The 12,564-nt window shown below is 43.0% G+C and overlaps 1 protein-coding gene across 1 annotated transcript in view; it reads left to right on the top strand.

The window, feature by feature from the left end:
* The window catches only part of LOC122647327 (ascorbate transporter, chloroplastic-like), a 62,083-nt gene that overhangs the window by 33,188 nt on the left and 16,331 nt on the right, over positions 1-12,564 (top strand). The gene's annotated exons all lie outside the window — the stretch shown is intronic.

Below are 12,564 nucleotides of genomic sequence, written 5' to 3'. Positions count from 1 at the left end.
AGACTTTTGATAGAGTGGGTGACTCTGCTAAGGTCTATCAGCTTCACCAGAAGATTAACTCCATGAGACAGGGTGACAAGACAATTTCAGAATACTGCAATGCCTTTCTTACCCTGTTGGAAGAATATGACCACTACAGGGATCTCCACTTGAAGGATCCAGAGGATGAAGCTAAGGTATACAGGACTCTTGAAAAAGAGCGTGTCTTCACTCTACTTGGTGGTCTGAACCCTGACTATGAGCCCATCAGGCTTCAGATCTTAGGCCGCTCTCCCTTTCCATCTCTTAGTGAAGTATGTAGTTACTTACTGAGTGAGGAGACTCGGTGTGTTGCTATGGAACCAGCTCCTGTATCCTCTCTTGAGAGATCAGCTCTCCATTCTAGTTCTTCCAGAGACACCCGTGGAGGTGGTAGAGGGCCAGGGCCTAACAGTGAGGTAGCCAACACAGTGGAGACTGTTAGTGCTAGTGGAGTTGGCAGGGACAGGTTTAAATGTGATCATTGTGGGAGAACTGGCCATACCAAGGATAGGTGTTGGTCTCTTCATGGCCGTCCTCCTGCCACACGTAGTCATGGTGGCCGTAGAGGGGGAGCTCGAGCTCATTTAGTGATGACAGAGGCAGATACTACACAGGATGACTCCCTCTTCATGGATACAGTGGTCCGTAGGGTCATGTCACAGCTTAGCACATCTCCTTCACCTAATGCAGCCAGCTCCTCATCATCCTCAGCCTTACAGGTCTCCACCTCAGTCCCTACTGCCGCCCAGTCTTGGGTCATTGACTCTGGTGCCACTGACCACATGACTGGTACGTCCCATAATTATGATACCTATACCATTTGCTCTGGTAAGGATAAGGTTAGGATAGCTGATGGCTCCCTATCCTCCATATCTGGTAAGGGTAGCATTCCTGTCTCCTCTTCTATTTCTCTTACTTCAGTTCTTCATGTCCCTAATCTTGCAGTTAATCTTTTATCTGTGAGTCACTTGACTAAATCTTTGAACTGCTGTGTCACATTTTCCCCTTCTCACTGTCTTTTTCAGGATTTGGTGACGAAGAGGATTATTGGTAGTGGACGTGAAGAGCAAGGCCTTTACCTTTTTGACCCTTCTGTTACCACAGCTCAGTCTTTTGTGTGTGGAAGTACTGATAATAGCTCTGTAGAGTTTGTTATGTTATGACATCGTCGTCTTGGCCATCCATCTTTTGTTGTAATGAGGAAACAGTTACCTCACTTATTTTCTTCTGTTGCTTCTTCTCATGTTTTTCACTGTGAACCAAGTATGTTAGCCAAACATTGTCGTTCTTCTTATCCATATCATGGTAATAGAACTACTGCTCCTTTCCATATTTTACATACTGATGTTTGGGGACCCTCCCCTACTACCTCTTTATTTGGTTATCGATACTTTGTGTCATTTGTTGATGATTTTTCTTGTGCTACTTGGACAGTTCTTATGAAACATAAAAGTGATGTTTGTGATGCATTTAAAACATTCTATCAGATGATTCTTACTCAGTTTGACACTTGGATCAAAGTTGTTCGATCTGATAAAGGGGGGGAATACATGTTTGGTGGTCTCCAAACCTTCTTTACTGATCATGGCATTCTCCATCAGCTAGCGTGTGTTGACACTCCCCAACAAAATGGGGTTGCTAAGAGAAAGAACCGCCATTTATTGGAGGTCACCCGTAGTCTCTTGTTGGGTATGCATGTCCCCAAGACCTTTTGGTCTGCTGCTCTTCTCATTGCCTCTTTTCTCATCAATCACATGCCTACTAAACTTCTTGGTTTCAACTCTCCCTTGGACATCTTATCTCCCACGGTTTCTGCATTTTCTCTTCCCCCTAAAGTCTTTGGTTGCGTTTGTTATGTGCATGTAAACAAATCTGCACGCACTAAGCTTGATGCCAAAGCCCTCAAGTGTCTCTTTCTTGGGTACTCTTCTACTACCAAGGGTTATAAGTGCTACCATCCTTCTTCTCGTCGGTGTCTTATCTCCAAGGATGTCACCTTCCTTGAATCTGTTCCTTGAATCGGTGTCTTATCTCCAAGTATTGAAAGATATAAAGCAAGGTTGGTTGCCAAGGGGTACAGTCAACTCTATGGGATTGACTTGTTAGAGTTTATATGTTGTAAGGGTATTTTAGGGACTAGTTAGTTTACTAGTTGCCTTATATTGTAATTCTCTTTTTCCCTTTTACCTCCCTAGGGAGGAGTATGTAATTTGTTCTATTCTCATTAGTGAAGTAATATAGGTGTGTGAGAGACATTCTCTTACACACAACTTTCCACCGAATTCTCTTTCTCTCCATTTCTTCATCTTCCTCTTCTCTTCTTCTTCTATCTTCTTCTTCTTTCTTACCTTACATCCATTACCTAAATCTTAACTTGACTATCAGGAGACACTTGCACCTGTGGCCAACCACAATTCTATAAGAGTCCTCTTATCTTTGGTTGCCAATAATGATTGGCCATTATATCAGTTGGATGTGAAGAATGCTTTTCTCCACGGTGACTTGGAAGAAGTGTACATGCAAACCCCTCCAGGCTTCAAAATGCCTTCAGCTGAAGGGAAGGTGTGCCTCCTCAAGAAGGCACTATATGGTCTCAAACAGTCACCAAAGGCATGGTTTGAACGTTTCCGACAGGCTATTCTGAAGAATGGGTATTCCCAGAGTCAAGCTGATCATACTCTCTTTACCAAGCGGGGCAATGGTACCATCACAACCCTCATTGTCTATGTTGATGATATTGTGGTCACAGGGGATGATATAGCCGAGATAGGTAAACTGAAAAACTACTTGGCACAGCAGTTTGAGATCAAAGATCTAGGCCCCTTGAAGTATTTCTTAGGAATTGAAGTATCAAGGACCAAGAAAGGAATTAACATATGTCAACGGAAGTTTGTTCTTGATTTGTTGACAGAGACAGGGATGTTAGGCTGCAAACCAGCAAATTCTCCCATTGAGCAGAATCATAAACTAGGAGAAGATTGCGGTTCTCCCTTGGTTGATGCGGGAAAGTACCAAAGACTAGTGGGGAAGCTTATCTATCTTGCTATGACACGCCCAGATATCTCCTATGCAGTGGGACTTGTGAGCCAATTCATGCATGCTCTCAAGAGTAGCCACTTGGATGCTGTGTATCACATTCTTAGGTATTTGAAGTCTTCTCCAGGGAAAGGACTGTTGTGTGCCAGGCACAATCACTTTAGAGTGGAGGGCTTCACTGATGCTGATTGGGCTGGCTCCATTACAGACAGGAGATCTACCTTCGGTTATTGTACCTTTGTGGGAGGTAACTTGGTTACATGGAGAAGCAAAAAACAACATGTTGTAGCCAGATCTAGTGCAGAGGCAGAATTTCGAGCCATGGCTCATGGTGTTTGTGAACTCATATGGCTGAAGAGACTCGTTCAGGAACTGGGATTTGATACTGAGGGCCCTATGAGACTCTACTGTGACAACAAGGCTGCCATCAGTATTGCCCACAATCCAGTCCAACATGACCGAACTAAGCACATTGAGGTTGATAGGCACTTCATCAAGGAGAAGATAGACTCTGGCTACATTTGTACCCCATTTGTACAAACTGGTGATCAGCTGGCAGACATCTTCACCATGGCTTTTGCTTTTCCTCAGTTTAGTACTCTCTTAAGCAAGCTGGGAATGCATGATATATATTCACCAGCTTGAGGGGGAGTGTTAGAGTTATTAGAAGTTATGTTCTAAGGGTAGTTTGGGAACTAGCCTGTTGACTAGTTGCTCTAATATGTAATTTCTATCTTTTTACCTTTTTTACACTTTACCTCCTTAGGGAGGTGTATGTAATTCTGTATTGCTATTTAGTGAAGCAATATAGGTGTGGAGAGATCACTCTCACACACGACAATTACAACTCAAACATTCTCCTTCTCCTTCTCTTCCCTCCAAACGTCTTCTTCTCTCTTCTTCTTCCTCTTCTATTACTTGTTTACCTAATCTAAAACTCAACTGCTACATGGATCCTAGAAGAGACAGAAGAAAAAATATAAAGAATTTAAAGGGGTGGGGGATACAACATCGACATAAACAGCAATACAAACTCTAGGGCATCGACCATAGCTACGTACTGCTTCTTAACAGCCCACATCTAGGCCTCGTCAAGGAGTGTAACACAGAAAACAACATCACATCATCATAGGACACTAATTGGGGTCGATTGCATGGATCTTTGTTCTCCAATCCGCTCTATTTGAGGTCATACTAGGAACAAGGCCTATACTAAGCATGTCTTTCTTCACCACTTCTCCTATGGTTATCTTAGGCCTGCCCCTGGTTCTTTTGGTTCCCTCAATTAGGATCAGGTCACTCTTCCAGACTGGGGCATCTGGGGGCCTCCGTGAACATGACCATTCCACCTTAAACGACTCTCTAATTTTATCATGTATCAGAGCTACTCCCAACCCAACTCTAATATGATCATTCCTTACTTTATCCTTTCCAGTTTCCCCGCACATCCATCTCAACACCCTCATCTCTGCAATGCTAAGTTTATTTATATGACACTTCTTCACAGCCCAACATTCCGCCCCGTAAATCATAGCTGGTCTAATGACAGTCTTATAAAATTTTCTTTTAAGATTTAAAAGGATATGTCAATCACACAGAACTCCGGTCATACCTCTCCACTTCATCCACCCTATTTTAATCCTTTGGGCAACATCATCATCTGGCGCCATCCTTGTTTACGATTGATCCCAGATATCTAAAGTGATCACTTTGCAGGATCTACCTCATTAATATTCACTACCTCATTTTTTTGGGGTAATTATAAAATGTATTAAAGTCCCAAAAGGGAAACAAAAGTCCACAAGGACAACAATATAAGCCCATAAGGCCAGCAAGAAACAAGATGACAAAAGCCCACATGGGCATGTCCAAAGTAACACAAAAGCCCACACGGACAAGACCAATGCAACACAAAAGCCCACATGGGCTTAAAACAAGAGCAATGAAGCTTATAAGAAATAAGAGGGGTAACAAAGATAATTCCAGTAGGGTCCCCCAAACCCTAGACAACTGATCTCAACACATCTTCTTCCTAGCCGCCAAGAGGAAGTTAGGAACCACCGGCAAGAAGGCAACCAAGGCGGAGGGGCGCTAGCCTTGCGGAGGGCTACGGCCAAACGAGCAGCTGGCCTAGCGAGGGAGACCGCCATGACGGAGGGCGCCGGCCTTGCAGAGGGCAACGGCGAGGAGGCTGCCGGCCGAGCAAAGAGGCAGCCTTGCGGGCTGCGGCCTTGCAGCTGGCAGCGAAATGGCTGAAGGCTGAGCGAGCCAGCGGAACCGGCAGGAGGGAGGCCAAGCAAGCTGGAGGATGCAAGATTGCAAGCCAAACACGCAGGAGACCGATCGTCGGAAGGTTGCAAGCGCCGGTGATGCAGACGACGACGGCAAAGGAGTTGACGAGTGAGGGAGAAGCAGAGTCGAACAAAGTTGACGGATAATCTTGCCCAGCGAAGCGGCTACCAAGCAGGTGCTGCTAAATCGAGCTTGGGATCCAAGGGAAACGGCAGGCCTAGCAGAAGAGGCAACCTGCCGAGCGGCGACCACGCATAGCGAGCGCCCAGAGACAACCGTTCGAGAGACTTCAACCTGCTCAGTCAGTGCCGAACAAAGGAAGAAAAGTGGAGAAAGGGGGAGGAGGAAGAAGAAGAAGAGAGAGGAAGAGAGAAGGAGAAGGGAGAAGGTGGGGAGCAGCCCAGCCATACGGCCAGGCTGCTCCAAAGCGGTGGCCAAGGGTTTAGAAAAAATTTCTTGGAGTGTTAGTGTTGGTTGCGTTCTTTTCCTATTCTAAAACCGAGGAAGCGGGGAAGGTTTTTCCATTATCTGACCTAAAGCTGCTAAAGCTACACACCATATATTCGGTCTTAGTTCTACTTATCTTTAGACCTTTTGATTCCAAGGCTGTTCTCTATAGCTCCACTTTGGCGTTAATCTATGTTTTTGTCTCATCTACCAAAACAATATCATCTGCAAAGATCATACACCATGGAACCTTATCTTTGTATGTCTCTGGTTAGGTCATCTATGATAAGCACGAACAAATAAGGGCTTAAGGCGGATCCTTAGTGTCACCGAATTGTGATTGGATTCACTACCTTAGCCCCCCACCGTTCTAATGCTAGTAACCACCTCAACATACATATCTTTAATTATGTCTATGTAAAGACACCCTTCTCTTCTCTAAAATATTCCAGATTAGCTCTCTAGGGACTCTGTCGTAGGCTTTTTCTATATCTATAAACACCATATGAAGATCTTTCTTGCTCTCTATATTTCCATGAGTCTCCTCAATAGGTGAATTTCCTCCATTGATGATCTTCCTGGCATAAATCCGAATTAGTTTTCCGAAATAGTAGTCTCCTTTCTCAAGTGAGTTTCAATAACCCTCTCCCATAACTTCATCGTATGACTAATCAATTTTTTTTTTGGATGAATAAAAAATTATATTGCAAAGAACGAAGGAGGAATATACAGGCCTGAAGGCAAGAGAAAAAGAAAAGAAAAACAAGCAGTTCGAGAGCTAATCCGGTTGCAAGATGGACATAGGAAGACCCCAGGAGATAACAATGAGCCTGTTCCTTGGGGAATCTTTTACAGGAGCAAGGGGAAGCGCACTAATTTTAAAGGAGACATCGAAGGAGATGGCATTCCAAATCTTATCTAGAGAGCGGGAGTTGAATGTCCATCTTCTAAGATTTTAGCGGCACAAAAGGCAAGCTTGCCAACAGAATCGCAAATAGAATTCCCTCCAAAATTCATATTGATCTAAACCCATTCACGATGAAGGGGAAGGGGGCTTCTTCTGGCCGGCCAACATGAGGTCAACACTCGTTTCCAAATGGAGGAAGCAAAGGGGTAAGAGAAGAACAGGTGATATGTGTCTTCTTGCCCATTCCAACAAAGACAGCATTGGGGAGAGACCTGAATGTGCCGATGGATGAGGAAAGCCTGCGTCGAGAGGCAGTTGGAGAGGGCACACCAAGAGGTAAGGCTGTGGCGGGGAATATGCCCTTTGAACCAGACAACTTTGAACCAAGGACAGGGAGTCCCTCTGTGTCTAACCATATCCCAAGCTGAGAGAGAGCTGAACCTGCCTGAGAGAGAAGGGAGCCAAATAATAGTGTCATCTCTGCCACCATGACCAGGAGGAATGGGGGGAGGGAGTTCCAGAGGGCCTCAAGAGGGCGGGGGGGGGGGGGAAGGGAAGGGGGGACCCAGGTGCCTCTAGAGATGATGGAAGCCACCAAAGCGGATCTACCAAGCCCAGAGGAGTAAATATTGCGGGGGCCCACAACTAAATAGAGAACACCAGAGGGGTGCCATTTGTCAAGCTAAAGGGAGGTGGAGAGGCCATCGTCAATCCTGCATGAAATGGCATCAATGGCAATATGTCTCACTTGAAGAATTTTGCGCCGGACCCATGACTCATCAAAATTTTTTTTTTTTTGGATGAATCATGACTCATCAACTTTACACCTCTATAGTTAGTACAATTCTGAATATCTCCTTTGTTTTTATAAATTGGGACCACAAAGCTTCTCCTCCAATCATCTAGCATTTTCCTAGTGTTCATTATCTTGTTGAACAACTTGGTTAGCCAAGATAGGCCACAAAGTCCAACGTTCTTCAACACCTCAATTGGGATCCCGTCTCGGCCTGGAGCTTTGCCTACTTTCATCTTTCTAATCTATTCTTTTACCTCCGACATCCTAATTTTGCTTATGTAGCTACGTAAAGAGGTGTCCCTATGATTGACGCTTTCCGTAGCCCTGTCACTCGAGGAGTCTTCATGAAGGAGCCTGTAGAAGTACCCTTTTCCATCTCCCTGCAATGTCCTCATCCTTTATAAGTACTCTGCCATCTTCACAATTAAGTTTTAATACATCAGAAATGGTCTAAATCTTTGGACATCCTTTCTCTCGCTTTAGCTATTTTAAAAATAGCATATTCTCCATTTTTCAAATTCAGGTTATTATAGAGTTCGTCGTATTTCTTCGCCCTAGCTTTCTCCACGATCTTCTTAGCTTCGTTTCTAGCAAGCTTGTATCTTGTATGATCCACTTTTACAAGTCACAAATGCTTCTCTTTCTCTCTCCCTCCCTCCCTCCATATGGATAGTAGATCCAAGCTGACAAGAGTTGGGGGGAGGGGTTGTATGGTATCTCTTGGTTGCTATCCTTGACACTCATGGAGTCTGGGATTGTCAGTCTAACAATACTCACACAAGAAGTAGGCATGTAATGGACTGATAAGAATCACTCAAATAATGTGTTGAGATCAGCTGATCATCCTGATTAGGATCAACTGCTGGGTTATAAATGGCTCGCACCTTTCACATAGTTGTGGGTGGCATGGAATAGATATACTGAACTATAATGACCCTTTATTTGGGTGGGGGTGGGGGTGGGTGGGTTAGGTAGAGTTTAAATAAGATTATGGGAAATGATCTACAAAGTCTAGATTTCCAATCAGAATTGAAACACAATAAATCCTAAACATCATATTCTTATTTAGACAAAAAGGGCTTAAAAAAGAACTAGCTGTTGAACTCACACTGTCATTGAGAGGGGAGAGGGGGTTGAATCTGTGGCGCAAGGTCTCTTAAAACTTCTCAATGTATAGGGGAACTCACAGGTTGAGCCGACACACAATCATACAACCATCACAAACCACAACACAAAATAAAATGTGGTTTGCCAATATGGCTATGCCCACTGTTAAAATGGCTACGTGGGCTACAACCAAATCTAGCTTGGTATAAAGCATAATACAAAGTTTAGCGGCAGCCACTACAAGGAGACCAACCCCCAATTCTTGTAGCTTCCACTACAAGGGAGCACCAACCCCGAAATTTATGCGACACCCACCACAAAGGAGCACTAACCCCTCTATTAGGCACCCATTTGCTAGTTGCAATGATATAATCAAAATGTCATATGTAAATCCCTACAATATGCTCAAGATTATGACTGTGATGTTTTATCAAACATCTAGTCTACAGTCTAACACACATACATATATGAGAATGCAAACAAAGAGGTTACTTACATCCAATGTTGCATCTCCTTCTCTTCTCCCACTCAATAGCTTCACCTCTAACATTTGTAGGGCTTCAAACAATGTTATTGAGCAAACCAACTCCTTTTGTGCCTTCTTCACAAACCTTAGGTTTGTTGAGTAGCTCTTCTCCTCCTCTTTTTCACAACCCTTGATGATCTCTCAATAATCTTGAAGAATCCCTCTCAAACAATGTGATGGATTTGGGGAATGGAACTTATGCTAATGAGACACAAACCCTCTTTATTTATAATAAATCTTATGAAGTACACATTACAAATATACCCTTAAGGCAACACCAACTAAACCCTAATGGACAAATATACACTTGTGCCCATATTAAATACTCCCCCTCATGTTGGTGCATAGATATCTATCATCCCCAACTTGCTAACAATAGAAATAAAATTCTTAGTTCTCAATCCCTTAGTAAATACATCAGCTAACTGACCATCGGATGGGACAAATGGAATGCAAATGAGACCCTGCTTCAACTTCTCCTTTATAAAGCGACGATCAATCTCAATATGCTTTGTTCAATCATGTTGAATTGGATTGTGGGCAATACTGATTGCTGATTTGCTGTTGGAGTATAGGCGCATAGGTACCTCAACTGAGACTCCGAGATCCTGAAGTAACCCATGAAGCCAGAGTAGCTCTTACAAATGCTATGGGCCATAGCCCAAATTATGCTTCTGTACTAGACCGAGCCACTACGACTTGCTTTTTGTTCCGCCAGGTGACCAGATTATCACCTAAAAAGGTGTAGTATCCAAAAGTAGACCTACGATAATCTGGGCAGCCAGCCCAATCCGCATTTATGAAAGACTCAATACGTAAATGATTGTGTGATGAGAAGAGAATGATGGGGAATTCTAACCCCACCTCCATGAGTGTTTTGATGATAACAAACTTGTTAGAAATTGTCTTGTGTGTGCCTTTGTGTCAATAGGGCAATAAATCACTAAACTAGAATGCACAAGAGTAAGAAGGCACAAAGTAAAAGAAATTCAAGAACTAACCATTGAAGTTCAAGACTTTGAAGACGTAATAAAGCTTGTCAAGGAAAGAAGATTTCAAAAGAGTGTTTGTAGATTGAAGAACGTCACGTGAAGCAAGAAAGATAAGATGCTCGTGTGCACATACTTAGGACACTCACACTGCATACTTGTATTGTATTTGCATAAATTAAATGAAAAAGCATGTGCATCATTTAGGGACCTTAGGAGGTTATAAATGAACCCCCTATGACCTTAGAATAAGTCTAAATTGATTGGAAAAAGTCCCGGACCAATCCCCTCTGGCAAATGGTCACAAACTAGTTGTTGCTGTGATCCGGTTTGAGCATCCGGTCAATCGGATCTCAGGGTATGGATCGACCGGGCTTCACAGCAAGCTCACAGGTACTTTCCCATTGATGATCCGGTCGACCGGATCAAGTGGGACGATGATCCGGTCAACCGGACATCGACCAGATGCCATTTTAGCCTTCCAACGGCTAGTTTTTAACGGCTAGTTTCTCCAACGGCTAGGATCCGGTCGACCGGATCAATCTTCAGGTCAACCGGATTGGTGAAAAATAGATCCGTTAAAGCACATTTTGCACATGTTCTAAAGGCCATTAATGAGCCTATAAATAGAGAACATGTCAGTCCTTTTCACCTATCCACTACAGTCCAAAATCTTACTTTTGAGAAAGGTGAAAAGTGATAATTGCTCTCATAATTGAAGTCTTGTCCACATCAATCAAGTTCTGACTTCATAGCCTAAAGGACCTTCCCAAGCTTACTTTCTATAGAATAAATCTTAAAGAAGGTCTTTATTGTGCAAGCATCTCATTCGCATCATTTGGCACTTGCAAGGAGTACACATCACACTCCTTGCCTAGGTAATTTTACCTTTATTTCTTTTGTAACTAGTTTATGCTTTTAAGTTTATAAAGCATTGTTTGCATTAGCTTAGACTGTACTTAGGTTGTGCAAGGATCCTCTTATCCTTAAAAGATTTCGGATTCTCTTATCCTTAAAAGATTGGGATCCTCTTATCCCATAGAAAAAAGATTGTAAAGGTGTTCTTCCCATCTACTGTACTGAAAGGAAGGAACTAGTGAATTTTCTCAAGGTTGAGAGGAGTGGACGTAGGCTAAGTTTAGCCGAACCACTATAAATTTGGTATGTCTTTCTATTTGCGCATTTCATTTCTATCTATCTTGTTTAATTTCAAGAAATTTTTAAAAAGGACATAAATTCACTAGTGATAGCCTATTCACCCCCCCTCTAGGTTATCCAATAGAGAACACCTTTCCAGGGCAGCCTTCAAATACCTCAAAATTCGATACACAACATCTGAGTGTGATGAATGAGGGTCATGCATGTACTGACTATCCACACTAACAACAAAGGCTATATTTGGCCTAGTGTGAGACAAATAGATCAGTCTTCCAACCAACCTCTTGTGGCTGCCCTTGTCGACTGGTTCACCATCTTTACTCATGAGATGGGAATTAGCCTCAAAAGGTGTATCTGCTGGCTTACTACTTAACATTCTTGTATCGGATAGAAGATCAAGGGTGTACTTCCGTTGAGAGTGGAAAATCCCTTGAGCTGAGTGAGCTACTTCTATACCAAGGAAATATCTCAATTTTCCCAGGTCTTTGATTTCAAACTCTGTTCCCAAAAATTGCTTCAGGTGAGATATCTCGTCAATGTTGCTCCCAGTAATAACGATGTCATCCACATAGACAATCAAGATCATAATATGGCTACCTGTCTTCTTTATAAACAAAGTGTGATCTGCATTACTTTGTTAGGGGTAAGTGCATTAGGATTCAAATATTCAAATCCCAATGTCGATTCTCACTCTGATACCATTATGGATTTGGGGAATGGAACTTATGTCAATGAGACACAAGCCCTCTTTATTTATAATAAATCTTATGAAGTACAAGTTACAAATATACCCATAGGGCAACACCAACTAAACCCTAATGGACAAATATACCCTTGTACCCATATTACAACACAATGCAAGATAGCTTCAATGAATGGTTTGAAGGTAGTCTTCTAAGGTTTCTCTTCTTAGAGGCTCCCTCTTCTTTTCTTCTCTTGAGTGGAGTGAGTTCTCTCTTTTTTCGTACACCACATTTCCCCTTTTATATGGCTAGAGGCAACTTAAGAGCAATAAACCATGTGTAGCCTAAGTTGACATTGAATGGACCTCTGGTCGACATTGGATGAGGCCCGGACGACGTTGACGCCTCTCATTGAGCATTGACCAGAGTGTGATGAGTGTTGACAATGTCAGTAACATATGAACAGCCTTGATTGACGGCAAAAATCTAGGGTCGACGGTTGATGACCTTCAGTTGACGTTGATTGGGTGTCAATCGATCAGCAGTCAGTCAATGTCGACTCAACTGCAATGGATGTCGACTTCTTCAGTGCTGCCAAACTC

This window comes from Telopea speciosissima, unplaced genomic scaffold (genome assembly GCF_018873765.1).
Source record: "Telopea speciosissima isolate NSW1024214 ecotype Mountain lineage unplaced genomic scaffold, Tspe_v1 Tspe_v1.0025, whole genome shotgun sequence".
NCBI classification, from domain to species: domain Eukaryota; kingdom Viridiplantae; phylum Streptophyta; class Magnoliopsida; order Proteales; family Proteaceae; genus Telopea; species Telopea speciosissima.
The sequence above is the reverse complement of the archived record's forward strand: the minus strand, read 5'-3'. Positions and strand labels throughout refer to the sequence as shown.